The sequence below is a fragment of the Acomys minous genome (genome assembly GCF_964271855.1).
Source record: "Acomys minous genome assembly, chromosome: 7".
Lineage (NCBI taxonomy): Eukaryota > Metazoa > Chordata > Mammalia > Rodentia > Muridae > Acomys > Acomys minous.
Genome location: NC_140488.1, coordinates 5,144,830 through 5,172,056, shown reverse-complemented (window position 1 = coordinate 5,172,056; position 27,227 = coordinate 5,144,830). Strand labels below are relative to the sequence as shown.

At 47.0% G+C, this 27,227-nt stretch overlaps 1 long non-coding RNA gene across 4 annotated transcripts in view; it reads left to right on the top strand.

Moving 5' to 3' along the window:
- Positions 1–27,227, top strand: part of LOC311601333 — a 57,463-nt gene that overhangs the window by 15,047 nt on the left and 15,189 nt on the right. For 3 of the 4 annotated variants that reach the window (XR_014780519.1, XR_014780520.1, XR_014780521.1), the window contains one exon: positions 25,643–25,751. The exons of the other annotated variant lie outside the window; for it this stretch is intronic. This is a non-coding gene — a long non-coding RNA (uncharacterized lncRNA). The remainder of the gene's footprint in view (positions 1–25,642; positions 25,752–27,227) is intronic. 4 annotated transcript variants of the gene reach the window in all.

The window sequence follows — 27,227 nt, the reverse complement described above, 5'->3', positions numbered from 1 at the left end:
CTACAAAGTTCTTGTCTCCTCTAGGTCCGGCTATCCATCCCTCCACTCTTCCACAGACTTTCTGAGCTCCACCTAATGTATGCCTGTGGGTTTCAATATCTGTTTCCATCCGCTGCTAGGTGGAGTTTCTCAGAGGACAGTTATGCTAGGCTCCTGTCTGCAAGCATAGCAGAGAATCATACATGGTGTCAGAGGCTGCTTCTCTCCCAGGGGTGGATTTCACATTGGACCAGTCATTGGTTGGACATTCCCTCAATCTCTGCTCCATTTTTATTCCTGCACATCTTGTAGGCACAATAAATTTTGGGTCAAACGTTTTCTGGATTGGTTGGTGTCCCCTTCCCTCCACCGGAAGCCCTGACTGGCTAGGAGGTGGCCTCTTCAGTCTCGATGTCCCCTGATGCCAGGAGTCTCAGCTAGAGTCACCCTCATATACCCCCAGGAGCCTACCCTGTCGTGACTCTTCAGCTCGTCTCAAAGATGGCCTCTGCCCACAGTTTCTTTTCTCTCTGAAAGCCCTCTGTCCTCCTGGCCCTGCTCTCCCCACATCTGATTCCTGCCCTAACTTCCCTCAGCAACCTCTCTTTTATCCTGTACCCTCTCTTCAACCACTTCTGCTCTCCATTCTACTTCCTCTTCTGAATGAGATTCAAGCATCCTCCTTTGGGCCCTCTTTCTAATTTAGCATCTTGGGTCTGTAAATTGTAGTATGTTTATCCTTTACTATATGGCTAATATCCACTTATAAGTGAGTACATACCATGTGTGTCTTTCTGAGTCTGGGTTGCCTCACGCAGGATGATCTTTTCTAGTTCCATCCATCTGACAATTTCATAATTACCTTGTTTTTAGTTGCCTAGTAATATCGCACTGTGTAAATAAACCACAATTTCTTTATCCATTCTTCAGTTGAGGGACATCAAGAATGTGTCCAGATTCTGGCTATTATGAGTAAAACTGCTATGAACACAGTTGAGCAAATGTCGTTGTGTATGGTGGAATATGTTTTGGGTATATGCGCAGGAGTGGTAAAGCTGGGTCTTGAGATAGAGATATTTCCAATTTTCTGTGAAAATGCCATATTGATTTGCAAAGTGGTTGTACAAATTTGCGTTCCCACCAGAAATAGAGGAGTGTTCCCCTTTCTCCACATCCTCACCAGCATGTTATACATTCTGGTAGGTGTAAGATGAAATCTCAGAGTCATTTTGATTTGGGTTTCTTTGATAACTAAGGACATTGAGTACTTCTCTAGGTGTTTCTTGGACATTCGCTATACCTTTGTTGAGAATTCTGTTTTGCTCTATACCCCATTTTTAAAATTGTGGTGTGTGTTTTGTTGGTTTTTAATTTCTTAAGTTCTTTATATATTTTGAATATTAGCCCCTTGCTGCATGTAGGATTGGCAAAGATCTTTTCCCAGTCTATAGGCTGCCAGTTTGTTCTGTTGACAGTGCCCTATGCATTACAGGAGCTTTTCAATTTCACAAGGTCCCCTTTATTAATTGTTGATCTTAGAGCCTGAGCTGTTGGTGTTCTGTTCAGGATGTTGTCTCCTGTGCCAATTAGCTCAAGGCTGTTCCTCACTTTCTCTTCTAATATATTTCGTGTTTCTGGTGTTATGTTGAGTTCTTTGATCCACTTTGACGTGAGTTTTGTGTAGAGCGATAAATGTGGCTCTATTTGCATTTTTCTATATACAATCATCCAGTTAGACCAGCATCATTTGTCGAAGATGCTCTCTTTTTTCCATTGTATGGCCTTGGCTTTTTTGTCAAAATCAAATGCCCATAGATGTGTGGGTTTACTTCTGGGTCTTTGATTTGATTCCATGGATCAACCAGTCTGTTTCTATGCCAGTATCATGCTGTTTTTATTACTGTTGCTCTATTGTACAGCTTGAGATCAGGCATGGAGATACCACCAGAAGTTCTTTTATTGTATAGGATTGTTTTAGCTATTCTGAGCTTTTTGTTTATCCAGTTGAAGTTGAGAATTGTACTTTCATGGTCTGTAAAGAATTGTTGGTAGTTTTATGGGAATTGAAAATAGACCTCTTGAAACTAAAAAGCTTCTGTAAGGCAAAGGACACTGTTAATAGAACAAAACAGCCGTCCAAAGATTTGGAAAAGATCTTCAAGAATCCTACATCAGATAAAGGGCTAATATCCAAACTATAGAACTAACTCAAGAAATTAAACATCAACAAAATAACCCAATTTTTAAAATGGGGTGCTGCTTAAGCAGGGAATTCTCAACAGAGATCTCAAGTAGCCTAGAAACACTTTTTAAAATGTTCAACATCCTTAGTCATCAGGGATATACAAATCAAAACGACTCTGAGAGTCTGTCTTACATTAGTCAGAATGGCTAAGAAAAAAGAACTCAAGTAAAAGTAAGCTACCTGATATTCAACTCCCTCAGAGACTTGAGAAGAAATAAACTTGATTATCTGAATGTGCCAGGAGTGCAGGTTAGTAACTCTCCAAATGAAAATATAACAGAGACAGTTTTCTACCTGACTAGTCTCCCAAAACTCTCTATAACATTGAGCATCTTCTTCGGCCTTCTGGCCCAATATCTCTGACAGACACTTAGTTTTACAATGAAGCTTAGTTGTTTAGGGGTTAAGATGTATTCAGGTCTAGATAGGTGTTCTAAGTTGATGATGACAGTATGTGATGGAGACCGATTTACATTCAGAAATGTAGATGCACCAAGATAGGAAAGATGTCTTCTTCAAGGCTGTCAAATACAAATAGCTAAAACACTAAGAATGTAACATTTATATAATTCCTGATTGTGTCATGGTTCTTCTTGCTATAGATAATCTATTGTGTATGTGTGTATATATATATATATATATATATATATATATATATATATATATGTTAAAATAATTTTTTTAAGATCCTAACGTATGGCTTATATTTTAGCCCTTTGAGGTCACATAGTGTCTTTTCTTGGGAAGTTTAACTTTGCTTTCTATCTTTGTCTTAGTGTCAGATGGTCTCCTGACCCAGGACAGGTACGTAGGAGGAAAATTTAAAACAAGCATGCTTGGGTTGGGAGACAGGGTGTCTAATCCAATTCCAGAGCCAGCTCTTTAATAGAGTAGTACAGCATGAAGCAATAGAATTTCAACCAAAATTAATGAAAAGAGATGGGGAAGAATATGCCATTCTCACCAAAGGAAAAGCCTACCAACAGGGCATTCCAATTCAGAACATCTTTGACCAATATCCAAGGGCAACAAGAATTATTTTAAAAAATATTTAAAAAATCCAAAACAAACGTGTTATTAAAGGTAAAAGCACAGAACGATGCAGATACCTCAATTGTGGGAGAATTCAGTGCCCCATTCTATCCAACGGACAGATCACTGAGGCAGAAACATAATAGAGAAACAATGAATCCAATGGATCCAATGGTTATCTACAGAATTTTTCACCCAACACAAAAGAGTACTCTCTCTTCTTTGTGCCGCATGGAACCTTCTCGAAAATTGGCAGTATATAGTCGGACACAAAGCAAACCGTATACAAAAATTGAAATTACTCATTCTGCTTTCCCAGATCACCATGGATTAAGATGGATCTGAACAACAGAAATAACAAAAACCCTACACAATCATGGAAAATGAGCAACTCCCTACTCAGTGACAACTGGGCCAGGGAAGAAATTAAAAAAAAAATTAAAGACTGTCTAAAATTCAATGAAAATGAAGGCGCAACATACCCAAGCTTATGGGACACAATAAAAGCAGTACTAAGAGGAAAGTTCATACCACTAAGCGCCTTCATACAGAAATTGGGGACATTCCATACTAGTCAATTAACAGCTTCTCTGGAAGCTTCCACAACAAAAGAGGCTAACACACCCAAGAGGAATAGATGGCTGCAAATAATCAAACTCAAGCTGAAGTCAACAAACTAGAAACAGAGAAAAAGACTAACAGTGAACAGAAGCAAGAAGCAGTTCTTTAAGAGGAAGTATGAAGGGAATCAAGGGGCAGTCCTTTCAGAAAGTCAACAAGATAGACAAAAGACACACACTTAGCCAAACTAACTAAAAGGCAGAGAGAAAATATCTAAATCAACAAAATCAGAAAGGAAAAACAAAACAGAACAATATCTCCATAACCCCTAAGGAAAAGAAGCAGTCATTGTATGTCTCCCAACAAGGGGGGGGGGAAGCCTCAGGGCCAGATGATTTTAGCTCAGAATTCTACCAGACTTTCAAAGAAGAGCTAATACCAATACCCTTCAAAATATTGCACAAAATAGAAACAGAAGGAACATTGCCAAACTCACTCTATGGGGCCACAGTCATTCTGTTACCTAAAACAGACAAAGACCCATCAAAGAAAAAAAAATTCAGGCCAATTTCCCTTATGAACACTGATGAAAAAAATACTCACAAACTGAATCCAAGGACTCATCAAAGATATCACTGGCCACGACCAAGTAGGCTCCATCCCAGGAATACAGAAGTGGTTCAACATATAAAAGCCCATCAACGTAATCTGTCATATAAACCATGGAAGGAAAAATGAAACATGATCACCTCATTAGATGCTAAAAATCATGTGGCAAAATTCAACACCACTTCATGATAAAGGCCTTGGAGAGATCAGGGATAAAAGTTCTGATAAGATGGAACACTGACTACTTACTAATTACTCCCAAGCACAAGATTTTAATTTCCCTTTGGTGGTATACTGAATATAGACCTGAGGGTGCCTCTCATCATGCTAGAAACAAGTCTGCCCAATCTGTATACCAATTATTCTGAGTGAGAAAAGAATGTCCACGCTTTTACTGGGTCTCAAAGGCATAAGCCTACCCCAGATGTCTTATAGACACAACTTTAACTTTTGTCCCTAGTCTGTATGTGCCTCAACAAGTTTTTACCTGGCTAACAGACTCCATCCAGAGCTGCTGAGAGCTGGACCTACGGGAAGTTGATATAAACCAATCTCAAAGATGGGACTACTCTCTGTCTCTTCAGCTGGATCAGCTAAACAGATGCTTTTGGTAAGTGCCCCATTACCTAGCCTTTGACTACCTTTTCAGCCTTTCTAGGCCCCAATAACAGCGCCCCTAATATTACTAGGGAAAAAAAGTGACAGAAGAGAATGACATTGCCCATTGTCCCACTTTATAGGCTGAAATGCTGAGTCAAGGCCAACTCTCTGGCAGGAGGGACAAATGGCCACAAGGAAAAAAGCTCTTAGTTCTGTTTAAACCAGTCATCCTTGCCACTGCATTTTGACTCGGCTCTTGGGTGGTCTGGTCAGACAGTCTCTCAAAACTTGGGTAGAGCATTCATTGTTAATAACTCCAAATATGCCTACTTAAGATAACCAGAGCTGAACACTTAATATTCCTTCCAAAAAGGAAATAGGAAAGAGGATTGGCCCTTCTTGGGAATATCCAGTCCAAATCCAGCCCACCTAGGAAAGCACTCACAGCCCCACCCACAAGAGTTGCTTCAGCCCACACAAACAGGTTCCCTCTTCTCCACTGCATTCAGTAGTTTTGCCAACACTTTACACTTCACTCAGCCCTCATCTTGTCCATCAACTGGCCAGACAGGAGGCAGACCTGTCACTGCTCAAGTCTCCTACCTTGGCTTGCAAGCTCTGCCCACTATGCCTACATCATCAGCCTCAGCTGCACCTAAGCATCAAGCCCCGCCTTCCACTACTACCTAAGTCATCACAGCCCCATTAAAAACAACTCCAGCAAAAGCTAAGGCAGCAGAGAAAGCTTCTGTTCTCCCACGAGCACCTACAGCTCTTTAACTCAGCACTCACAGCTTCTCCCTGTGAATGTACAATGCTTCACTGTCCCCTACAGACAGGGTTCTCATCCCATGGGGCTCAACCCCCACAACAGCTATGTATGTTGAGGTTCCATTTGTAACAGTGTCAAAATTCCAGTAATGAAATAGCAACAAAACACATGAGGGGCTGTGTTAGAGTCACAGCATTAGGAAGGTTGAAACCCGCTGCCCTTCCTTGACCTTTGCAACCACAGCCCCCACCCACTACTCTATCTCAGCAGGTCACAGTGCCCCACTGCTACAGGTGTTCTCTGCCAAATGAAGGTCAAGTGAGGATTCAGCCTTCTGCCCCCTCCTCAGAAAGTGACCACTCACATCATAACCTTGGCCTGGTCCTCTGCATTCCCTGCTCACTTATCTCACCACTCACACAGCCCAGCCCACAACAACTGCCACAGCAGAAACAGCCCTTGGACACTCTTCTCCTTCGGCAGGTCCAGACAACACTCAGTAGGTATCAAAAGTTATACTGACACAATCCAGCACTGAGCTAAAGGCCAGAGGACCTCAATCAAGCCCTGCATCAGCAAGAGAGCTCAGTCCACCACTCTTCAGTCAGCTCTCACAACCCCACACTAGTGTACACCTACACAGCCCCATCCTGCTCTTAGGGTGACCCTGCCCCCTCTCAGGTCAAGATCCAGAGCCCAGCCCAATTTTGTAAGAGATCACCTAGCCTCACACCCTGGCTGCCCCTTACCTCCACACAGCAGGATCCATAGCCACGCCCCCAACACCTCACCACTTCCTGCTTCCCTAGTAATTTACTGGGCCCAACACACCCAGGTTGGCCCTAACACCTCTGCCTCAGTATGTCTACCTTTCTGGCTCAGGTCTACCCACTCCAGAACACCGCCCATCCCCCTCCCCTGCCAGTACCTGTTCCCAAGGGATTCCACAGTGCACAAAGTTTCCTTCTCTAACACTTACTAGGTCCAGATCCACCCACCCTTCCACCCTAGCATACAAGCCCCGCCCACCACTATGACCTCCACAGTCACAGCCCCACCCACAAGAGCAGCACCAGTGCTCCTGCTGCAGGGCACCCTATCCTTACTTTTATGTTTTCTCAAGAATCCTTCTCCATTCAGCCCTGGCCCATCCCCTGACACTCCTTTTTGACTTCTTTCTGGGCCTGCTATTATGGACACTTGCCCTTGCCCTCTTTAGAGGTCCTCAGGATGTGCCTGATCCAATAGTGTCCCTAATGGTTAGAGCAGCCTGCTCCAGTGATCTCACAGTGGTCTGCAGAAGACCAAACCTCAAATTTCAACACTCAGGAAGCAGAGGCAGGCTGAGAACTGAGTTCAAGGCCAGCCTGGTCTACAAAGTGAGTTCAGGATAGCCAAGGATACACAGAGAGACCCTGTCTCTGGGGGAAAAAAAGAAAAAGAAAAGAAAGAAGAAAGAAAAAGAAAAGAATAGATGTGTCAGGGGCTGGACAAAGGCACCTGAGTGGATATCTGTAAACTTCCCTCAACAGTTTTACAGGAGCAGCTTGGGCAGGTCTAACCAATGGTATTCTGTGGTGCTGTGCATCCCCTCACCTGGGGTGGGGGTCTTTCGACTTGAACCTGGATTCATGGCCAGAACACTGTGAGCTGGAGGCCTGTGCTACCTGATGACCACAAGGCTGAGCCCAGAATGGGTCCTTAAGACTGAAAGCCTAGGAAACCCCTCGAAGGGAAGGAAACTCTGGAGCAGAGTTTTTGCCCTTTGCCCTCCTGTGTCTGTGATCTCCCTCCTGGAGGGTCTCAAGCATTCTCTGTGTACTTTAAACAACTTACTTGAGATTTTATAGGTTATGAGAAAGCTTCTTGCGTTTTTGTTTTTGTTTTTTGTTTTTTTTTTTTTTTTGCAAATACCTATCCATCTCAATCTTTATATACAAACCCTTATATATCAAAATATGTTTATTTTAGCTGCATCACATTTCTATCTATTAATACCATGAGATTGAATTGTACTATAGAGAAAGCCGATCCCACTTTAATATAAAATTTCCTGAGAAGGCCTGCTTGGAACAACTAACTACTCTTTTTTCTTTTCTTTTCTTTTTTTTAAAAGATTTATTAAGTACACAATGTTCTGCCTGCATGTAAGCCATCAGGCCAGAAGAGGGCACCAGATCTTGTTATAGATGGTTGTGAGCCACCATGTGGTTACTGGGAATGGAAGTCAGGACCTTTGGAAGAACAGCCAGTGCTCTTAACCTCTGAGCCATCTCTCCAACCCAACTAACTACTCTTTAGGGAATTGAGACACAACCGAGGCTACCTTCCTTTAGCAGCTCGTTACCCCTTACAACTTTAAGTATTTTGTTGTTGTTGTTGATGAAATTTGTCAGTGGCAAACTGTTAGTTTTTGGAAGTACTACGTTACTGTTATGTATTGTGTAAAACTGTATAAAAAGTAAACTAAACATAACATCAAAGTCACAACATAAAGTTCATGTGTCCATGAAGTTGACCTCATAGGTAGTTGATAGGGTGGGTGGAGAAGAGAGGAAGGATGGATACATTGTAACTCTCCCACAGACAGGGTTCTCAACCCATGGGTTGCACCCCTCAAACCAGCTATGTATGTTGTGGTTCCATTTGTAACAGTGGCAAAATTCCAGTTGTGAAATAGCAACGAAACACATGAGTCACAGCATTCGGAAGATTGAAACCCACTGCCCTTCCCGGACCTTTGCAAGCACAGCCCCCACCCACTACTCTATCTCAGCAGGTCACAGTGCCCCACTGCTACAGGTGTTCTCTGCCAAATAAAGGTCAAGTAAGGATTCAGCCTTCTGCCCCCTCCTCAGAAAGTGACCACTCACATCATAGCCTTGGCCTGGTGCTCTGCATTCCCTGTTCACTTATCTCACCACTCACACAGCCCAACCCACAACAACTGCCACAGCAGAAACAGCCCTGGGCCCCCTTCTCCTTCAGCGGTTCTGGGCAACATTAAGTAGGGACCAAAAGTTACACTGACACAATCCAGCAATCAGTGAAAGGCCAGACTATCTCAATCAAGTCCTGCATCAGCAAGAGAGCTCAGCGAACCACTCTTCAGTCAGCTCTCACAACCCCACACTAGTATACACCTACACAGCCCTGTCATCCTCTTAGGGTGACCCTGCCTCCTCTCAGGTCAACATCCAGAGCCCAGCCTAATTTTGTAACTGATCACCTAGCCTCCCAGACAGGCAGCCCCTTACCTCCACACTGCAGGATCCATAGCCACGCCCCCAACACCTCAACACTTCCTGCTTCCCTAATAATCAGGTGGGCCCCTCACACCATGGTTGGCCCTCACACCCCTGCCTGAGTCTGTCTACCTCCCTGCCTCAGCTCTAAGCACTCCTGAACACCGCCCCTCCCCCACCTCTGCCCTCATCTGTTCCCAAGGGATTCCACATTGTACAAAGTTGCCTTCTTTAACTCTTACTAGGTCCAGATCCTCCCACCCTTCCACCCTAGCATACAAGCCCCGCCCACCACCATTGACCTCAGTAGTCACAGCCCCACCCACAAGACCAGCACCAGTCCTCCTGCTGCAGGGCACCCTATCCTTACTTCCAAGTTTTCTCATACACTCCTTCTCCATTCAGCCCTGGCCCATCCCATGACACTCCTTTTTGACTTCTTTCTGGGCCAGCTGTTTTGGACCCTTGCCCCTGCCCTCTTTTGAGGTCCTCAGGATGAACCTGATCCAATAGTGTCCTTAATAGTTAGTGCATCATGCTGCACTGATCTCACAGACTGCATGTCTGAAGAAGACCAAGCCTGTAATCCCACCACTTGGGAGGCAGAGGCAGGTGGAGAACTGTGAGTTCCAGGCCAGCCTGGCCTACAAAGCAAGTCAAGGACAGCACAGGGTACACAGAGAAACCCTGTCTAGAAAAAAAAAAAGAAAAGAAAGAAAAAGAAAAAAGAGAAAGAAAAGAAAAAATGTGTCATGGGCTGGACAAAGGCACCTGAGTGGATGGTTGTAAACTTCCCTCAACAGTTTTACATGAGTAGCTGGGGCAGGCGTGACCAATGGTAATCTGTGGTGCTGTGCACCCCCTCACCTGGGATGGGGGTCTTTAGGCCTGAACCAGGATGCATGGCCAGGACACTGTGAGCTGGAGGCCTGTGCTGCCTGGTGACAACAAGGCTGAGCCCACCCAGCGACCCTAAGACTGAAAGTCCTGGAATCTACTGGAAGGGAAGGACACTCTGGATTAGAGTTCATGCACTTTGCCCTCCTGTGGCTGTGGTCTCCCTCCTGGAGGGTCTCAAGCAGTGCTGGGTCTGCCCCACCTCCTGCCACCCACTCTTTGTCCTTCCTCCTGAGTGTGGAGGCAGGCAGGTGGCAAGCTCTGTGCTGCTCCTCCTGAGCCCTCTCCTTCTTGCCATTAGGCTGTGAGCTCAGTGAGGAGGCCCAGGTCACATGGCCTGTGTGCCCTGAAACTCCACTGACATTGATGCTCTGCTGCTTCTCAACAACATGCCTGGCAGTTGTTTTGCTTAAGGGCAGGACATGCAAACCTGGGGTTTGGTGCTCTTGTGCCTGTCTGTGCAGTTTGAGAGTCTGGGGTCAGGGAGGGGAAGTGGCACTCACTAGATAGGATGGAGGCTTCTAGAGAAAGGCTCCACAAGGTCCTGCCAACAGAAGTGGCCATGCCTGAGGGAACACAGAGGAGGGAGTGTTTCCTTGCCCTATTCAGGTGTCACAACTGTGTGAGTTGACATCAGCATAGAGGCAGTCAGTCCTCTGATTGTCCTGCCTGCTGACTCACTCTGAGGTCACTGCCTCCAGTACCAACCCTAACTTCAGCTGAGAAGCACTTACAGAAGAGACCATGCTGCCCCTTTTGGTCAACACATTCTGGACTGTTAGGTCCAAAGACATCTAGTTCCCCTTCACCAAAAGGAACCACTTCCCTTCTGACAGGCAAAATGGGCAGATAGCTGTGTCTGATGCCTATGAGCACAACAAAACTCATGCTGGCTTTCTGGCTACTTCAGTATAACAAATGTCTGCTTAAAAATAAGTAAGTTAAAAAAAACACACGGGAAGGATTACTAAGCATGGTTGCTGGGATCTCACTGAATGACTTACTTTGTGATCATCATATTTTACCTGGGTAAAGCAATCTTTATTTTGTTTTATAGATAGGATTTCTTTCTTCTCTCTCTCAGGAAGTTGTCTCCTGTGCCAGTATGTTCCAGGCTCTTCCCCACTTTTTCATCTAAGTGACTTAGTGTCTCTGGTTTTATGTTGAGGTCTTTAATCCACTTTGATTTGAGTTTTGTGCAAGGTGACAAATATGGGTCCAGGTGCATTTTTTTACACATAGACATCCAGTTAGACCAGCACCATTTGTTGAAGATGCTATCCTTTTTCCATTAAATGGATTTGGCTTCTTTGTCGAAAATCAAGTGTGACCATATGTGTGTGGATTCATATCTGGGTCTTCGATTTGATTCCACTGATCAACCAGCCTGTTGCTGTGCCAGTACCATGCTGTTTTAATTACTATTGCTTTACAGTACAGTTTGAGATCAGGTATGGAGATTCCTCCAGAGCACCTTTTATTGGACAAGATTGTTTTAGCTATTCTGGGTTTTTTGTTTTTCCATATGAAGTTCAGAATTGACCTTTCAATGTCTTTAAAAAATTGTGTAGGTATTTTGATAGGGACTTCATTGAATTTGTAGATTGCTTTTGGTAGGATGGCCAGTTTTACTATGTTAATTCTCCTGATCCATGAGCAAGGAAGATCATTCCATCTTCTCAGGTCATCTTCAATCTCTTTCTTCAGAGTTTTGTAATTTTTTTCAAACAAGTCCTTCACTTGCTTAGTTAGAGTAACTCCTAAATATTTTATATTGCTTTTGGCCTATGTGAAGGGTATGGATTTCCTAACTTCTTCCTCTGCAAGCTTGTCATTTGTGTATAGGAAGGCTACAGACTTTTTTGAGTTAATTTTGTATCCAGACAATTTGCTGAAGGTGTTTATCAACTGTAGGAGTTCTCTGGTGGAATTTTGAGGGTCACTTATGTACACTATCATATCATCTGCAAATAGGGATAATTTGACTTCCTCCTTTCCCATTTGGATACCCTTGATCTCCTTCTGTCGTCCTATTGTTCTGGCTAGAACTTCGAGTACTATATTGAAGAGATATGGAGAGAGTGGGCATCAATAGAAGAATGGATAAAGAAACTGTGGTACATATACACTATGGAATACTATGTAGCTATTAAAAACAAGGAATTCCCGAAATTTGTGGATAAATGGATTGAGCTAGAAATGATCATAGCAAGTGAGTTGTCCCGGAAGCAAAAAGTCTCAAATGGTATATACTCACTTATATCTGCATATTAGCCCAAGGGGCATGTCCCACAAAAGCCTTCACTTACCAGGAAACTGGGAGAGAGGAGAGGACATCCTATTGGGAATCTAGATGAGAGAAGCATGGGAGAATGGCAAAGTGAAAGGATCCAGAGGGTCCTAGAAACCAACAAGTAGAACATTATGATAGGCAGATTTGGGCCCAGGGGTCCCACTCAAACTAAGGAAACAGCCAAGGACAATACAGGCCATAAACTTTAAACCCCTACCCAAATCTAGCCAATGGACAGGACATTCTCCACAGTAGAGTGGAGAGTGGGATATGACTCTCTCACATACTCTGGTGCCTCATATTTGACCATGTCCCCTGGAGGGGAAGACCTGGTGGCACTCAGAGGAAGGACAGCAGGTTACCAAGAAGAGACTTGATACCCTATGAGCATATACAGGGGGAGGTAATCCCTCTCAGGAACAGTCATAGGGTAGGTGAATAAGGGGAAAACGGGAGGGAGGGAAGAAAGGGAGGATACAAGCGATGGGATAACAATTGAGATGCAACAAGAATAAATTAATTAAAAAATCCCTAAAGAAAACTGAAACAACCTGATGTTAGCATTTCTGAGTTCCTGTAGATGTTGGGTTTTTATAGTTTCCTGTTTAATGCCATCTAGGATACGGATAACTATATTATTCTACAACTGAATGGCTTACCTGACAAATACTGAATAAGCTTTTCAGGGTATCTGCCTGCATCTGCAGACACACACAAACGGGTTAAAATGTAAAATAAAATTCTCAGTCTAAACTATCTTGTTTGTAAGGACCAAACAAACTCCCTTTGGAAAAAGAGACTCCATTTTGCAAAGGAAACTCCATTTTGTCTTCAACCTAGGCAAGGGCTGAACCCAGATTCCAGACTAAGCACACACTAGCCTAAACAGAAACAATGTTCACTGGCCACTCAATCAGCTCACCTTGGGAAAGTCCAAATACACTCTCTGCTGGTCAAGCTGAGCAGCAGGTGGTCTGGCACATAGCAACAACCAATTAGGAGAGGCCAGGTCAAGGTTCCTAGTGCCCCCATGACTGCCTCAGCCAATATTTTCTATAGGCCAACTTGCCCCTACATCTATTACCCAACCATGAAACTCTAAGTCTTGTAGCTCTCTGCTTGCAGCTTTTCTGCCCAGATGTCATCCAATCATATACTGTAGAACCCAATTCTTTGTCTAAAACCTATAACAAACCCCTCTTCATTGAGAATCCAGGCCACTTCCCTGCACCTGCTGCATCAGCGCATTGGAGGTGTGTCCTGGGTTCCAACCTGCAATATAAACACAACGTTGTCACTGCATTTGGACTTGGCTCTTGAGTGGTCTGTTCGGAGAGTCTCTCAAAATTTGGACATAACATTGTTAGTAACTCCAAACATGCCTACTTAAGATAACCAGAGCTGGATTCGTGAACACTTAATATGCAATCCAAAAAGGTGATAGGTAAGATGATTGGTCCTTCCTGGGAATATCCAATTCAAATGCAGCCCACCTAGGAAAGCACTCACAGCCCCACCCACAAGAGTTGCTGCAGCTCATACAAACAGGCTCCCTCTTCTCCACTGCATTCAGTAGTTTTGCTAATGCTTTACACTTCACCCAGCCCTCAACATGTCTATCAGCTGTCAAGACAGAAGGCCGACCTGTCACTGCTCAAAGCTCCTACCTTGGCTTGCAAGCTCTGCCCACTATGCCTACATCATCAGCCTCAGCTGCAACTAAGCATCAAGCCCCGCCTTCCACTACTACCTAAGTCATCTCTGCCCCACTCACAACACCTCCAGCACAAGCTACCCCAGCAGAGACAGCTTCTGTTCTCCTACCCGCACCTACAGCTCTTTAACTCAGCACTCAAAGCTTCGCCCTGAGAATGTACAATACTTCACCCCCCCCCCTACAGACAGGGTTCTCATCCCTTGGGTCTCGACCCCCACAACAGCTATGTATGTTGAGGTTCCATTTGTAACAGTGGCAAAATTCCAGTAATGAAATAGCAACGAAACACATGAGGGACTGTGTTAAAGAGTCACAGCATAAGGAAGGTTGAAACCCATTGCCCTTCCCTGACATTTGAAACCACAGCCCCCACCCACTACTCTATCTCAGCAGGTCACAGTGCCCCACTGCTACAGGTGTTCTCTGCCAAATGAAGGTCAAGTGAGGATTCAGCCTTCTGCCCCCTCCTCAGAAAGTGACCACTCACATCATAGCCTTGGCCTGGTGCTCTGCATTCCCTGCTCACTTATCTCACCACTCACACAACCCAGCCCACAACAACTGCCACAGCAGAAACAGCCCTGGGCCCCCTTCTCCTTCAGCGGTTCTGGGCAACATTAAGTAGGGACCAAAAGTTAGACTGACACAATCCAGCACTCAGAGAAGGACCAGACCTCAGTGAAGCCCTGGATCAGCAAGAGAGCTCAGCCCACCACTCTTCAGTCAGCTCTCACAACCACACACTAGTATACACCTACACAACCCCATCCTGCGCTTAGGGTGACCCTGCCTCCTCTCAGGTCAACATCCAGAGCCCAGCCTAATTTATAAATGATCACCTTGCCTCCCACCGTGGCAGGCCCTTATGTCTATGCTGCAGGATCCACAGCCACGCCCCTAACACCTAACCACTTCCTGCTTCCCCAGTGATCAGATGGGCTCCACCCCATGCAGATGCAGGTTGGTCCTCATACCCCTGCCTCAGTCTGTCTACCTTCCTCTCTCAGCTGTTAGCACTACAGAACACCGCCCCTCCCCCACACATGGTCCCCCTTCTAGTGCCTGTTACCAAGGGCACAAAGTTTCCTTCTCTAGCTCTTACTAGGTCCAGATCCTCCCACCCTTCCACCCTAGCATACAAGCCCCGCCCACCACTATTGACCTCAGCAGTCACAGCCCCACCCACAAGACCAGCACCAGTCTTCCTGCTGCAGGGCACCCTAACCTTACTTCCAAGTTTTCTCATAGACTCCTTCTCCATTCAGCCCTGACACTCCTTTTTGACTTCTTTCTGGTCCAGCTGTTATGGACCCTTGCCTGTGCCCTCCTTAGAGGTCCTCAGGATGAGCCTGATCCAATGGTGTCCCTAATAGTTAGAGCAGCCTGCTGTGCTGATCTCACAAACTGCCTGTTTGCAGAAGGCCAAGCCTTTAATCTCACCACTTGGGAGGCAGAGGCAGGCTGAGAACTGTGAGTTCCAGGGAGCCTGTTCAACAAAGCAAGTCCAGGACAGCCAAGGCTACACAGAGAAACCCTGTCTCAGAAAAAAGGGAAAGAAACAAGGAAAAGAATGAAGGAAAAAAAAAAAGAAAAGAAAGTATGTGTCCGGGGCTGGGCAAAGGCAGCTGAGTGGATGTTTGTAAACTTCCCTCAACAGTTTTACAGGAGCAATTGGCTCAGGCCTGACCAATGGTACTCTGTGGTGCTGAGCACCCCCTCACCTGGGGTGGGGGTATTTCGTGGTCATAAGCCCCCTCAAACCTCTGCATCCCCATCTACATCCATGGGGACATCTGAAACCAGGACCTGGGGCATCAGGAGTGATTTTACAAGATTCCTGAAGGGAAGGAGCCTGGTGGTTTATGCAGCCTTCCTGGGACTTGGGATGGGGCTCAGAGCCATTTTGTGACACAAGTATTCCAGCACCTGGGGATTTGAAGGAGCAGCCTTTTAGTGCCATGCCCAACAGAGAGATGGTGAGGGAAATAGGCAGGTAGGTTTTTTTGGCATCCAGGGACTTGGGGTAAGGTCTCAGAAAACTTTTGTAATGCAAGATTTCGAGCATCCGGGGACTTGAAAGAGGAGACTTTTGTGCCATGCCCTACTATGTTGCTGCCCTTTCTGAGTCACAGTGGGCAGTTTATAGCCATGAAAGGCCCTTTTCAGGATAGAGACATTTTAAGATAAAGCAGTGTTGACACTAGTTAGTGTGTCTCCAAAGGCCTCATGAGAGTTGGCATGAAAGCCTCGCCTGGGGCCAACCTCAGAGGTCCCAAAGGCAGCATGGGAGTGGGAGTAGGAGGCAGGGAGGCCAAGCACCTGAGAGAAGGGCCCACAATGTTTCAGCTCTTCCCCTGTGTGACCACTGCAACAAACAGAGTCCCATTAGCCAGAATCAGCCTTTAACCCAGCCACTCCCTGTGGACACAATGCTAAAGGGCTGACTTTTGGAGGTGGAGTTACTCCCTACAGTGTCTTAGTGGTCATTGTGTGTGGGACCCAAGAGGACAGCAGAAGCCGCACTCCACCTCGCAGGAACCTCTGGACTAGGGAGACAAGGTTCACACCATACTCTCACCTGGTTCTCAGGCATGGGGCCAGTTTTGGGTTTCAGAAGCAGGCAGGGCTCCAAGCCAGAGCCCAGACAGATAGGTGGACAGGGAAATTGAAGCTACATTGTTTTCTTTTGAGGTTCTAAGAAACCAGCCTAGTCTCACTTGAGGTTATTTTCCCTGCTCTCCCTTCCATGTCTGTGTCTTAGGACTTGAGAGTGTGAAAGCTCTGTTTTTAGGTTTCTGCTGCTTAGAGGTTGCCTGAGGGCCAGCTGACAGGGAAGATCTCCTTCTCTGCCATTTCCCATGCAAAAGAATTTCCTGGAGGGCAAGGCAGGCTCTCAGAGGCAAGGTGACAGCACAAGCTGAACTATAGAGTTTTCACACACACACACACACACACACACACACACACACACACACACACACACACCAGACAGCCGGCACTCTCTGTAACACAGAAGAGACAGACACATATAGGGAGAGATACACACAACAAAATCACAAGACAGCTTTCAGGTAGGCACATGTTCAGACTCATCCAATCAAGAGACCGGGGACCTTAGACACAGGGAGCATGAACTAATGGATTAAAATCTGGGCTCATTCTTGGAGTTGGAGCTCAGTAAGAACAAGGAGGGGTGAGTTTATTTAGCAGTCAGTCTCAGAGGCTGAGAACGTCCTAGGCCTGGGTTAGAGTGTACAGATGTAAGGAGCTTCCAAGACCAGGCCTAGGCTAGCAGACAGAGGCACTAGTTTTTGAGACAACAGCTGAAACAGGCAAATAAAAGAGCCTTTCACAGGACTTCATTCAGAGCTTCTGGACCAGGTTCCCTCTATTTGCTTTTGCTGCTGTGTCTTAGGTGGACACCTTCTGCATGTCCACTTCCCATTGCAATTCTTCCTTAGTCAGGCAAGATTCCTATGAGCCAACTGCTGAGCCGATCATGCAGGCTTTATTAGCTGTAGCAGTGGCCATAAAACTATCACCATAGCTAGGGGATGCGCCATTGGAGGCCTCACAGAGGAAAATGCTCGTGCCTAGATTCCCCTGGCAGATACTGCACTACAACCCATCTCTTTTATTCTGTCAGTTTCTTTTAGGTCTCATGTGCCAGGTGACTCTCACCGAGGAGCTGGGCAGAAGGGATTGTCCACCCCAAATATAGAAGACACATAACAAAGAAGAATTCCATTTAGTTTGGCTTGTCGAACCAAGGAGTTTAGTGAGGTCACCACAGGACTGTGGATAACTCCAAAGCAGCGATTCCGTTGGGGGATTCTGTGCTCAACTGAAAAGCAGGCACACTATGGAAGCATTCCACTCAGCTTCATAAGACATTATAACACAGAGAGTCACCCAAAGCAGGGGTCACGGTCACAAATGTGTACCACTGAGGGCTTCCTTCGGGCTATACAAAGGCCCATATGCTCTTCCAAAGATTCTTACCCTTGGGAACTGTTTCATTAGGTGAAAAGAGGAGGAGTTTATCGACCAAGGGCCCCTTGAGGATCCCATGACACCTGCCAAGTCCAAGGGTTCTTTGAGGCCTAAAAGCTCCCCTTTTTCCTTCTGAGAAAACTGTAGTAGGCCCAATCTCCTCAAGGACTTGTACAGGTGCTTAAGGATGTACTAGTTAAACATCATGTGCAACCTTGGGCAAACAGCCCCAGCAGGCTGAGGGAGGCTAGCTTCCCATGGTGACCCTTCTGGAGTAGACTGAAGTAAGCTCTAAGTTCTGCTCAGGGTTTACAGTCCCAATCCCTTTGTCTATTCAGAGACATTCTTTTTTTTTTTTTTTTTTTTTTTTTTTTTTTTTTTTTTTTGACAAGATTTCTCTGTGTAGCTTTGCCTGTCCTAGAACTCAATCTGTAAACCAGGCTGGCCTAAAAGGCACATAGATCTGTTTGCCTCTGCTGCCCGAGCTCTGGGATTAATGGCATGTGACATCACCAGCAGCTCAGACATTCCTTAAAATGGGACAGATTCTATAGCAGCTACAGTGGCTACATCAACACAAATGAATAAAGGCACTTCAAAAACGGCGACTTTCACAATCTCTTCCACACCAGTCCCTTCCCACTCAAGGACTCTGTCCCTCTACGTGAGTGGTCACCAGAGTTAATAGGCTCCTGCAGTAATGTGGATGTTGAGTATCCTCCAGTGGTCCATTGTGGCAGGGGTTTGCATTATTAAGGCATGCCTCTGACAGACTGTGGTCGCTAAGGGCAGAATGTCTCCCTCTTCTCTCCCCTGTTCTGTGCTTTCAGCACTTGGTCCTGTCACACTCGCCTGCCAGGATGTGTTATTGTCTCCTGAGCAGAAAAAGGCATGGGAAGAAACTGAGATTACTGTCCTTGCAAACTGCCCCAGGTGTTTCACCGTGGTAATATGAAGCTGGCTAAGGCAGCTTGTAAAGGCCCCCAAGAAAGTGCCAGCCTTGGTCTTAAGGACATGTGTAAGAAACGTGAAGTTTCTCTACGTGGGAAGGACACAGATTGCTGAACTGAAAAACCCTACAATTCAGAGGCATCCAAAGCCCTACACCCTATTTATTTACATGCAGGAGCTTACTGATGAAGCCCAGCAACACAGAGGAGTGTCGGGAGCCAACCCAAGGTCACTCAAGGGTAAAAGAATCTACTGGCTATGGAAAAATACTGATGGCCCATTCCAAAGCTAACTTCTTCCTTTCAGCCTTGTATAACTTCCTCCTGTAAGACCCCCTCCCCTGTGCACCCGCCATAGCAAGCATAGCAGCAGTAACGCTATCTTGCAAGGCAAGACTAGAATAATAGGTTCCCGGGATAAGATAAGGCCTGGGGCCCAGAGGAGAAAGATAAAAGCGTGCTGAGATAACAGAAACAGTTTGTCCTTGTCAAACAAGATATTTATGGTTGGCCATCTGGCCCAGGGAACGGGTAAACTCCCCTGTTCCCATCTGATGACCGGACCATAACCTCGCCTCATTTAAATTTACCAATCAGAGCCCTGTAACTATGCTTCTCGCTTCTGTAACTGCGCTTCTCGCTAAAATCCCTATAAAAGGCCCCCAAAAAGACTCGCTCGGCGCGCCAGCCTCTCCAGAGACTGAGACGCCCGGGTACCCGTCCCCCTACAATAAAGCCTCTTGCGTGTTGCAACCGAAACCTTGGTCTCGCTGGTTCTTGGTGGGGGTCTCCTCGTTAAGACCACCATGCTGGGGGTCTTACATTTGGAGGTCCCACCGAGATCGGGACCCCCGCCCAGGGACCACCGACCCAAATTCGGGAGGTAAGCCTTTGTGCCGGCCGGCTTAGTCGTTGTTGTCATGTCGTCTCTCTGTCGTCTCTCTGTTAATCGTTACGTGTCTCGGTGTCTGCGTAGACTCTCTGAATCTGGCAAGGACAAGAAGGAGTTGACGAACTCGGACTTCTTCCTTGTACCCCCGGGAGACGTCCCGGCGGGATTCCGTAGGGACTCTCCGTCCCATCCGAATTTGGGGCTCCGGCCCATCTGAGAGGCTATTCGCCTCATCTGGGAGACGGGGAATCCGGACCCCCTGTGTCTCCAACCTCTGCTTTGTTTTCGTTTTGGCGCAAGCGTCCTGCGCAGGCTGTTTTTGGTCTTTTGTGTCTGGCTGTCCTCTGTTGTCTTTCGTTTTATGTTTTTGGTACCATGGGTCAGACTCTTGCCACTCCATTAACCCTTACCTTACAGCATTTCAAGGAGGTCCGTGTCATTGCACACAATCTGTCAGTAGAAGTCCGCAAGGGCAAATGGGAGACTTTCTGTTCCGCCGAATGGCCCATGCCCCTGCTCCCACCATATCCCCGAGTTCCCCAGCCGGCAGCCCCAACCTCAGCCCTGCCCGAGGCTTCTGGGGCAATGGGTAATGGACCCTCGGCGGGCACTGGGAGCCGCCTTGGAGCCACCCCTGAGGGGCCTGATTCCACTGTGGCTCTGCCCCTTAGTGCTGTCGGGCCGGCCCCGACAGGCAAAAAATGCGTTACAACTCCTACAGTATTGGCCTTTTTCTTCCTCTGATCTCTATAATTGAAAAACTAACCACCCACCTTTTTCAGAGAACCCTACGGGACTTACAGGTCTGATAGAGTCCCTGATGTTCTCCCACCAACCCACGTGGGATGACTGTCAGCAGCTTCTGCAGGTTTTATTCACCACCGAGGAGAGAGAAAGAATTCTCCTCGAGGCTCGAAAGAATATCCGAGATGACGCTGGACACCCCGTCCAGACCCTGGCCGAAATAGATGAAGGATTCCTCCTGACCCGTCCTCAGTGGGACTACAACACGGCAGAAGGTAGGGAACGGCTGTCCATTTACCGCCGGGCTCTGGTGGCAGGTCTCAGAGGGTCAGTGAGGAGGCCCACCAATTTGGCGAAGGTAAGAGAAGTCATGCAGGGAACGACCAAGCCCCCCTCGGTGTTTCTAGAGAGGCTCATGGAGGCTTACTGGAGATATACCCCTTTTGACCCTACGTCAGAGGGACAGCGAGCCTCTGTAATCATGGCTTTCATTGGACAGTCAGTACCTGATATTAGGAAGAAACTACAGTGCATTAGCGCATTGAGGGATTGCACGATTATACCATCAGGGATGTGGTGAAGGAAGCTGAGAAAGTTTATCGTAAAAAGGAGACAGAGGAAGTGAAACAGGAAAAAAAAAAGGAGAGAGAGCTGAGGATGAGGAAAGAGGAAAGAAAGAGAGAGCTGAGGATAAAGAAAAAAAAAGGCAGGAAAAGAATCTGACGAGAGTACTGGCCGCAGTGGTAGAAAAAAAAAGGCGTCAGGGAACAGGCAGGCCTAGGCAGACAGGGAACCTGGGCGACAACAGAAGGCAGGGGCCAAGGAGACCCAGAGAAGATTGAACACTGCCACCTGATCTCAAAGATGCCTTCTTCTGTCTGAGATTGCACCCTAACAGCCAATCCCTGCTTGCCTTTGAGTGACAAGACCCTGAAAACAGAAAAACTGGACAGCTTACGTGGATGAGATTGCCCCAGGGGTTTAAAAACTCCCCCACCCTATTTGATAAAGCCCTACATCGGGACCTTGCCCCTTTCCGCGCTAATAATCCCCAGGTGACTCTTCTACAGTATGTAAATGACCTCCTATTGGCTGCAGAAACCCGTGAAGAATGCGAGCTTGGGACTCAGAAAATCCTGGCTGAGTTAGGTGAGTTGGGGTATCGGGCTTCTGCCAAAAAGGCACAACTGTGCCGGACTGAAGTGACATATCTGGGATACACCCTGAAAGATAGACAACGGTGGCTCACAGAAGCCAGGAAACGAACAGTGACTCAGATCCCGACCCCAACCACTCCTCGCCAGGTAAGAGAATTCCTAGGGACCGCGGGATTCTGCAGGCTTTGGATTCCCAGGTTCGCCACTCTGACGGCCCCATTATACCCTCTAAAAAAAAAAAAAAAAGGGGGGGGGGAGTTCACTTGGACTAAGGAACACCAATTGGCTTTTGAGAACCTTAAAAAGGCACTGCTAGAAGCCCCTGCCCTAGCACTGCCTGATCTGAACAAGCCTTTTACTCTGTACATCGACGAGCGGAAGGGGGTTGCCAGGGGGGTCCTCACCCAAACTCTAGGACCCTGGAAGCGCCCAGTGGCCTATCTGTCAAAAAAAAAAAAAAAAAACTGGATCCTGTGGCCAGTGGGTGGCCCTCTTGTTTGCGGGCGATAGCAGCAACTGCTATATTGGTAAAAGATGCCGATAAGTTAACCATGGGCCAAAATGTGATGGTGGTGGCCTCCCACGCCCTCGAGAGCATTATCAGACAACGACCAGACCGTTGGATGACCAACGCCCGGATAACCCACTACCAGAGCTTGTTGCTGACAGAGCGGGTGACCTTCGCTCCGCCCGCCATCCTTAACCCTGCCACCTTGCTACCCGAAGCTGGTGAGACCCCAGTTCATCATTGTAAAGAGATACTGGCTGAAGAAACAGGGACTCGATCAGACCTCACTGACCAGCCGTGGCCTGGGGTAAAAACTTGGTTCACCGACAGAAGTAGCTTTGTGGTAGCAGGTAAGCGGAGGGCTGGGGCAGCAGTAGTGGACGGGAAGTCTGTCATCTGGGCCAGCAGTTTACCAGAAGGGACGTCGGCCCAAAAAGCTGAACTTATTGCTTTGACCCAAGCACTAAGACTGGCAGAGGGAAAGGCTATCAATATCTACACTGATAGCCGGTATGCTTTCGCAATAGCTCATGTCCATGGAGCGATTTATAGACAACGTGGGCTGCTGACTTCAGCTGGCAAAGACATTAAAAATAAAAAAAAAAAATTCTTAGCTTATTCCAGAGAGAAGAATCCTCACAGAAAAAGAAGGGCCAAAATACCTGGCTAGTATACACCGCCTTACCCACCTAGGGCCCAAGAAGATGACAGAACTGGTCAATAAGTCTCCCTATCACATCCCCAGACTACAAAAGACAGCAGAGGATCTGGTAAAAAAAAAAAAACTGCAAGGCTTGCGCTCTCACTAATGCCGGTTCCAGCAGACACTGTGCAGAAAAGTGCTTGCGGGGAGATCAACCTGGAACTTATTGGGAGGTTGATTTCACTGAAGTCAAACCGGCCCGATATGGTAATAAATACCTTCTAGTTTTCATAGACACCTTCTCGGGGTGGGTTGAGGCATTTCCCACGAAAAAGGAAACGGCAACTGTAGTGGCCAAGAAGATACTTGAAGAAATCCTTCCCCGGTTCGGGATACCTAAGGTAATTGGGTCGGACAACGAGCCTGCCTTCGTCGCCCAGGTAAGTCAGGGACTGGCCAGACAATTGGGGATAAATTGAAAATTGCATTGTGCTTATAGACCCCAGAGCTCAGGACAGGTAAAAAGGACGAATAAAACTATAAAGGAGACCTTAACAAAATTGACCTTAGAGACCGGCGGGGGTGATTGGACAGCCCTTCTCTCCCTTGCCTTGTTCCGGGTACGGAACACGCCTGGACCAATGGGACTGACACCCTTTGAGATACTGTTTGGTGCACCACCACCTCTGTTTAAAATCCTAGAGAGTGTGGCGCGTCCTGATGACAGTTTTGTGCCTTCCACCCATCTTTTAGCCCGTTAAGGCTCTCGAGACGATCAGGCGAGAGATTTGGGAACAGCTGAAGGACGCTTACTCGGTTGGAGACCCTACAGTTCCTCATCAGTTCGAGATTGGAGATAATCCTCTTAAGCTGCGTCTGCATCGCCGATGCGACCCTGAGTCAGGACAACAACCCTCATGCCCCGATGCAACAGACTTGGGAGGTGATCAATGAAGAGGGGAACACTGTCTGGTCGATCACTGCAGTGCACCCCCCATGGACTTGGTGGCCGAATCTAACGCCAGATATTTGTAAGTTGGTGGCTGGATCGCTCACCTGGGATCTCCCCGACCACACAGACCTCTCTAAACCACTGGCTGAAAAACAGTGCGTCCCGGGTGAGATAGGGAGCACATTCGGGTGCTCAGGACAGTTCTGCCGGGCCAACCTCCGGTCCTCAGAATTTTATGTTTGCCCTGGTCAGGGCCACAGTTAGAAGCTTCGACACAAGTGTGGGGGGACCTCTGATTTCTATTGTGCTGCATGGGGTTGTAAAACTACTGGTGAGGCTCATTGAAACCCTACTTCCACCTGGGATCTGATCACGGTAAAAAAAAAACAGCTATGACAGGCCAAACCAGGGAGAAAGAGATAGTTATAAATACCCTGAGAATAGGTGCGCCCACAGCAATAGCCCAAATGGGCCTTGTAAAAACAGATACTGCAACCCCATAGCCGTGAGATTCACTAACATAAAAAAATGAGACCATCAGAGCTGGCTTAGAGGAAACAACTGGGGATTGCGCTTATATGCTGCGGGGAAAGACCCTGGGTTGATTTTTAAAATTAAGTTGACCCTAACAAGTCCTTCCCCAGTGCCTGTAGGACCAACAAAGTCCTTCCAGAACAAGGCCCACCTGCCAGACCCCTTGTCCTAGCACCTCTCCCGCCTATGCCAGTAACCATCAGCCCCTTTAATCTCATTACTCCCCAAGGTTCCTTGCCTGCGACCCCTTCCGATTCCTCAACGAGTCAAAGGCTCAAGCAGCGACAGTTGCAATTTAAATCAGGACGAACTTGGTATAAAAACTGGTTTAATAAGGCTCCTTGGTTCACCACTTTAATATCTACCATAACGGGCCCTTTATTAATTATTATCCTGCTCCTACTTTTTGGGCCCTGCATCCTTCCTTAACAGACTGGTGCAATTCATCCGAGACCGCCTATCGGTTGTACAGGCCTTGGTTCTAACCCAACAATACCAACAGCTCCAACAGGTAAAACCAGAGGTCATTGAATGAAAGATTTCATTCAATTTACAACAAGAGGGGGGAATGTAAGACCCCCTCCCCTGTGCACCCGCCATAGCAAGCATAGCAGCAGTAACGCTATCTTGCAAGGCAAGACTAGAATAATAGGTTCCCGGGATAAGATAAGGCCTGGGGCCCAGAGGAGAAAGATAAAAGCGTGCTGAGATAACAGAAACAGTTTGTCCTTGTCAAACAAGATATTTATGGTTGGCCATCTGGCCCAGGGAACGGGTAAACTCCCCTGTTCCCATCTGATGACCGGACCATAACCTCGCCTCATTTAAATTTACCAATCAGAGCCCTGTAACTATGCTTCTCGCTTCTGTAACTGCGCTTCTCGCTAAAATCCCTATAAAAGGCCCCCAAAAAGACTCGCTCGGCGCGCCAGCCTCTCCAGAGACTGAGACGCCCGGGTACCCGTCCCCCTACAATAAAGCCTCTTGCGTGTTGCAACCGAAACCTTGGTCTCGCTGGTTCTTGGTGGGGGTCTCCTCGTTAAGACCACCATGCTGGGGGTCTTACACTCCTTTCACCCCCTGCAGATGTTGTTCAGCAGGAAAGCTAGGGACTTTCTGAGAGATAGAGAGATAGTGTTCCAAGATAAACCACAGGATGTTCCCCTGATGGCATCATCTGGAGGCATTCTTGGGCCCCCGCCCCTGCTGCTTAGCCCCTGCCTCCACCCCATATAAGCTTTTGTTTTTGATTCAATAAACAGACCTTGATAGGAGTTCTACTTGGTCTCACCTCCTTCTTTCTCGTCCCATCTTTTCAGGTATGGCTCCCCTCGTGACCCCGTAATTACTGGTCCTGCTGGACAAGACAGAGGAGGGCAGAGAAATCATGTAAAAAGCCTGAGGATAATGGAGGAAGCGTGCACCCAGGTATGGGACATGAGTAAAACTGGTGAGCCGCCTGGACAGAATCTTATTCAAGTCCTCTTCCACTAAGCATGGGAGGCTTCGTCCTCTCTGCACTACCACTTTGAAACAGGGTGCTGGTCTTCAGAGAGGTCAGACTGGGCTACATACTGGGAGGCAGGGCACCACTCCTGTTCTATCTGGTTGTGGTTTCCCACTGTAAATCTGTATCTCCCTCTGCAGACCGGTGCTAGAGGCAAATGAACACACCACAGCCTCTGCTGTCCCTCACTGAGGTGGAGCGCGGCTTCCTTCTACCGCACCTTCCACACCTAGACTCAGTCAATAAACACATGCACAGTGGAGCCTATTACTATGTTCAAAGTAGCACCCAACATGTCAGTGATGGTGCAAAGCTCTAAGCAGGAGGACTTTGACTGGGTGAACACAAGGATTGTTATTGGGTAAAGGGAGGCCAAAAGGCTGTTTTCTGCTTAGGGGCAGCCTCCCTTAAAGTAATAGTAACCTCTCTTAACCTGCCCCAAAGGACAAAATTCTTGGGCAAGGCCAGTAGTTCAGGGTCAATCCAAATGTCCTGTACCAGTTCAAAGAACCCACCCTACGGATCGTCGTAAATATAAATGTGCTTCCTTACCTACCATTTTGGTTCTGCTCTCTTCTACCCAAGAGAGAGAGAGAGAGACAGAGAGAGACAGAGAGAGACAGAGAGAGAGAGGGGGGACACAGAGAGAGAAGGTGGGAGGGCCTTTGCAGCTTAATCTCCAACAAGCCTTTCTACTGATGGCTAGTTAACTGTACTCTTACTTATACCTATTAGGTTTGGATGACTTCAGTCATGTCTAGCTAAGCAAGTAGAAATTCTCCTTAGGAATTAACTAAAACTATTTTATTTTATTTTTCCTCTTCCTCCTCCTCCTCCTCTTCCTCCTCCTCCTCATTCTCTCTCTCTCTCTCTCCCTCTCTCTTCCCCCTGTCCCTCCCTCCCTTCCTCCTTCCCTGTGTGGGTGTGGGTGGTTTGCTGTCAGGCAGGGTCCATATGAAAAAACTCAATGAACAACTTGTGCAACTTGCTCTCTCCTGTGGAGGGCTGGGTTGTGCATCTGTGGCTTCCCTGAGGCCCTAATATATGTGGAGAAGAGGCTTAGCTCCTTCTTTAAACCAAGAATATGCTTGAAGGAGCCAGTAATGGTTTGGAGCCTGGGCCTTGAGGACTTTTCCCTGAGGCCCCAATGTAACCATGAATATACTTGGCAGAGCTGCTAACGGCCTGGGGCAAGCCTGGCTACATATTCTGAGAACCCCACTTTTCCCAACATTTGGGGCTATGGTTATCAGACCCAAGGCCACTGCTGTGTGCTTGGCTGTGTCTTGCTCTTGAGATGACCTGTCCTTGTGTGGCATTGCTTGATTAGCTTCTTGCTGATTTTATCACATTTTACCCCTGTAAATAATCTATAAGATGCTGTATCTTTCTTTTTC